We start from the raw sequence: 5,419 nt of genomic DNA on the forward strand, positions 1-5,419 counted from the left end.
AGAGTGGGGCGTATCTGCCGTAGACTAGACCCTGTCCCATTGGTGCGCTCCTCGGTGGGAGCCTGTGGACAAAAACTTTCGACTGGCCGGGCCTCAGGAGGGGCGTCTCCGTGATAACGCCGCTCAAAGTCGCAGGGCCCGGAAGTGGCTGCGCAGAGTCGCTCTTCCTTCCCGCCGCGGAGGGAGGGGACCAGTTGGCTTGAGAAATCTCCGCTGGTCTCCGCCTCCCCTGGAGTTTCCCTTTCCGCACTGGCAGGACCCGGGGCAGGCGGGGCAGTGGCAACATCACAACACCCTTGATAATAACAAACAGCCCCTTACGCGTGCGTGGAGCCTCCTCGGGCTTCAGTGCTTCTCACTTCAACTGGCAAGGCAGCCCAGGCGGCGATCGTTTTCGCTGCCTTTCAGCTTATTTCAAGACCCCTCCCCTTCTGCACATTCGGTGTTCCAGTCTGCCCACCCCCTATCTTCCCCACCCAAAGGCCTGGGACTGATTCAAATCAAAGTCAGCCCCTAAGAAGACATTTTGTTTTGTTTAAGTTTGAACCCTCGAAAAGCCAGCTGACCGCGGGGTGGGGGTGGAAATCGCTGTGCTGGGCATGCGCAGTTTCGGTTCCAGCCGCAACTGAGTGATACATGCTGGAGGGTGGGGATGAGGGGTTTATTACACATGCCTGTGACCGTTATGCTCTTCTTGAGTGGGTTGCTGTTAAAATTACAACCTAAAAATGCTCCCTGACCATTGGCCTTGGTGGGTGTTTTTTTTTCCTCTTTGTTCTTTTTCCATACACCTCCTCTCCCTCAGTAGGTTGGAAGAAGCCAGGTGGAGCAGGCAGCAATCCCCAGATGTGCAGCTTGCAGTGCCTCAAGGCAGTACACCAGGGCAGTGGAGAAGGAGCTAGGACTTAGACTCCCGTAATCTCATGGGCAATCTCCTTCTCTGACTGGCAGCACATGCTTTCAGTTTTACCTGAAGATAGAGTACCCTCCTCCTGGCCCCATCTTCCTCCTACATAGACTCCCTGGAACTTACATTTTCTGACCCTTCCTGCCTCCTGCTTCCTTAGAGAGCCCTGTGCCCCACGTCACTCTGTCCATCTACCAGCAGCCTCTTAGGCAGCAGTGTACCTGACTCAGGGCCTGACGCCAGGTCAGTTCTGCCAAACTGACAATAGGGACTCTTGGACTCTAGCCTATATGCACAGACCCTCCACGTCCTTACTATCTTCAGCTCCCAGCACGCCCCACCCCCCACCGAATTCCTCGATGCACACTTCTGTGTCATCATAATGGCCAGTATCCACTCAGCAGCTTATCCTGTCTGACACCAACTAAGATCCTTACACTCATCCTCCCATTTACTCCCTTTCATTTATTCCTCATGACAGCTACTCTCTTCTGGGTGGGGTTTGGGAGTGGAAAGGTAGCGCGTCACAGTCCAGGTCTACCCCATTGTAACAACCAATGACTCATCCTGACGTGCAGCAACAAAGACCCAATGCAGCCAAAAAAAAAAAAAAAAAAAAAAAGACTCATCCTGGGAGTACTGAAGTTTCCACCTCCTTTCAGGCAGCATTTACAGAGATGCACACACATATTAAACATGAATGGAGGGAAATTCACTACTGCTATGGACAAAAAAATAGATGAATCATTAGAACTTTGCTGGCTCACTTGGGAGAGGAGGGGCAGGGCATGTGATGCTTGGTAAGGAAGAATGGCAACAGCTGGGTCATCTTACAGCTCAGCCCTTTCTACAGGCTACCATGCGAATCTTATACCTATTCTGAGATGACAGTAAAAGGTCTCAGTTTTTTCCCCCCTAATGGGTCTTAGCTGCTATAAGGGAGCTCTGTCCCTCTTCCGGGATATTTCCTTGAGACAAACTCCCATAGGAAACCATAGATGAGGCATTTATTACTCTTTGGGCTCCTATTGTCTTACTTTAGGTTTACAGTACTGATACAGGTGCCCCAAAGAAATCTAGATAAATTCTTGTGATCAGCTCCACTGCCCTAGAAAACTCTCCTAGCCCTTCTATTAAAACAAGGCAAAAATAAGACATTATTATGACAAGGGAACAGAAATACCCTCTATCAAGGTAGTCTCCTTTAAAAGAAAAGTCACAGCTGTGCACGTCAAGCCCAAGTCCTGACAGACATCTATAGAATGCTCCACCCAACAACAGCAGGTCATATTCTTCTCTCACATACATGCTCCACGACAGACCATATGTTAGACCATAAAGCAAGTCTCAATACACTTAAAAGAGTAGAAGTAGGGGGCTTCCCTGGTGGCGCAGTGGTTAAGAATCTGCCTGCCAATACAGGGGACACGGGTTCGAGCCCTGGTCTGGGAAGATCCCACATGCCGCGGAGCAACTGGGCCTGTGAGCCACAACTACTGAGCCTGCGCGTCTGGAGCCTGTGCTCTGCAACGGGAGAGGCCGCAACAGTGAGAGGCCCGTGCACCGCGATGAAGAGTGGCCCCCACTCACCGCAACTAGAGAAAAGCCTCACACAGAAACGAAGACTCAACACAGGCAAAAATAAATAAATAAATAAAATTTAAAAAAGAATGTTCACAATTAAAAAAAAAAAAGAGTAGAAGTAGGGCTTCCCTGGTGGCGCAGTGGTTGAGAGTCCGCCTGCCGATGCAGGGGACACGGGTTCGTGCCCCAGTCCAGGAAGAGCCCACATGCCGTGGAGCGGCTAGGCCCGTGAGCCATGGCCACTGAGCCTGCAAGTCCGGAGCCTGTGCTCTGCAACGGGAGAGGCCACAACAGTGAGAGGCCTGCGTACCACAAAAAAAAAAAAAAAAAAGAGTAGAAGTAATACAAAGTATATTCTCAGATCACAGTGGAATGAAATTAGCAATCAATAAAAGAGGGAAATTTGGGAAATTCACAAATATGTGGAAATTAGACAACACCCTCTTAAATAACCAATGGGTCATAGAAGAAAACACACAGGAAATTAGAAACTGCTTGGAGATTAATGAAAACACAGCATAACAAAACTTTTGAGATACAGCCAAAGCAGTGCTTAGAGGGCAATTTATAATTGTATATTCTTATATTTAAAAGAAAAAAAAAGTCTCGATTCAGTAACCTAATATTCCACCTTAAGAACTAGAAAAAAGAGGGGCTTCCCTGTTGGCGCAGTGGTTGAGAGTCCGCCTGCCAATGCAGGGGACATGGGTTCGTGCCCCGGTCCAGGAGGATCCCACGTGCCACAGAGCAGCTGGGCCCGTGAGCCATGGCCGCTGAGCCTGCACGTCCGGAGCCTGTGCTCCACAGCGGGAGAGGCCACAGCGGTGAGAGGCCCGCGTACCACAAAAAAAAACCCCAAAAAAACTAGAAAAAAGAGCAAACTAAACCCAAAGCAAGCAGAAGGAAGACTAGAATAGATTAGAGAAAATCAACTCACCTACAAGTTAGTTCTTTAGAAGATCAACAAAATTGCCAAACCGTTAGCAAGACTGACCAACTCATGCCCAGGTCAGCCAAAGGGTGTGAACCTTGCAGCTCCAGCTGGAAAGCAATGTTGCTGTGGTTGCTGAGTCAAGGAGTCCCCAGATGTGAGATAGATAATGTCAGGACCCCGCCGCCTAATAGAGGGCTTTGGATGACAATGTTCTCAGCTAACTGTGGAAACAATTGTGGCTGATCAAACTATCTAGATCACTTATGCAGATGCCCATGCTAAAGGCCCATTCTCTGATGAGACTGACATGAATCAAGCTGTTGTTCGAGCCTGCACTGCCCAGATTGTCTCCATTTCTGCCTGGACCCATCATGATACCAGATATGGCAACACATCCACCATCACAGAGGGGGCACAAAGTGAAGGACTCTATGCTGCTGATGCAGAAGCCACCACTCCATGCCAGATTTGTGATCCCGGTCAAAAGTTCATCTGTTTGTCCTGTGAAGAGGAGCCTACAGTGTATGTGGCATTGCCCCTGCCCACTCCTGAGAGATTGAATGCATGGGACCTTTGACTCCTTCCTGGGGCTATGGATGGTGTCTCACACTTTTTCAGGTTACAGTGGTACTGTTTCAGGCCAATCAGCCAACTTTGGTCACACCATTGTGGTTCTTGAGACTAATCTGTGTAATGTTTTTGGCTTTCTGGACCAACTGAAGTCTAACAATGGTGCACCTTTCATCTCAGGCCACTCAACAATGGGCTGATAGTCTAGGTATTTGGTGGTCCTTCTATCCTCCCTGTCACCCACAAGCATGTGGTACTGTTGAGCATTGAAATAGCTCCTCAAAAATTAGCTCAAAGAGATTTCTGGCTCTCCCTCCTGGTCCACACACCTTAGTACAGCAGTTCAATAACTGAATGTGGCTGTCCCCAGGATGGGACCATCTCATCTAGGCCATGTCCTTCATAATGATTGAGATGAGAGGGGTGGGGTTTATACAGACCAGTTTTGAAAATTTAGGGTTCCACGTTCACCATTCCTGGACATAATGCTTCTCTCTTTCCTTTAACAGCAACCCCAGGTCAGCCTGATTGGTGCAACTCCGGGTGATAGCCCAGTCAGAAAGGGGCCTAGGGGATTCTCAACCACCTGGATTCTCTTATTTGACTGACAGGGTCCTAGATCATGAGAATACCTGGAGCGCTTGGCATGCACACCTCTCTGAGTCCCCCAACAGTGGCCTACACGTAGAGTGGGGGACATAGTGGGCTCCTGTATGTTTTATAAAAATGTCCTTGTCCTTCTTGCACCTGACCCTTCCAGATGAAAAGTGTAAGTAGGAGGTGATTGGGAAAAAAGGTGAAGTTCTAACTACTAGAATAGAACACATCGATTTTGTGACAGTGGAGGGAGAATAACAACCTTGGCACTTGGGGAGGGGACACCTCAGACCCTGGGAGAAATGGGGGAAAGAAAGACACTTACAGTCTTTGTCTTTCGAAACCATTTGGAACCTTCTTCACTGAGGACAACATCTTGGTCCAGTTCGCCCAAACTATTTCAAGTGACTTAAATGTAACTGACTGCTGAGTCTGCCATGCTCCACTAGACAGTTCTGACCTTGATCTGATTGCCATTCTGCTTCACCTTACCAAGAGATTGGAAGCAGCAGGGGGCAGCCTCAGCTCCTGTACCTCCTACATAAAATACCTGTCAACAAGCTCACCTCCAGATACAGATCCCAGGCCCCGTCCTGAAGCTATCACCACTCAGTCATGCCATGGAGTAGATGACTGGCATCTGGCTGGTGGCGTGGACAGACAGGACTAACTGCTCTTAGCCAAACCCTCCAAAAACAAGGACTAGACTTAATTATCTGGATTGGGCTGGAAGCCCTAAGGCCTATGGACTTGAAGGGAGGCACTCTCAAACTGGGCCCCCCCTAGCTGATGTAAGTCCCACTTGGGGGCGCCATGTTTCTTCCCAG

The sequence above is a fragment of the Mesoplodon densirostris genome, chromosome 7, assembly GCF_025265405.1.
Source record: "Mesoplodon densirostris isolate mMesDen1 chromosome 7, mMesDen1 primary haplotype, whole genome shotgun sequence".
In the NCBI taxonomy this organism is placed as follows: domain Eukaryota; kingdom Metazoa; phylum Chordata; class Mammalia; order Artiodactyla; family Ziphiidae; genus Mesoplodon; species Mesoplodon densirostris.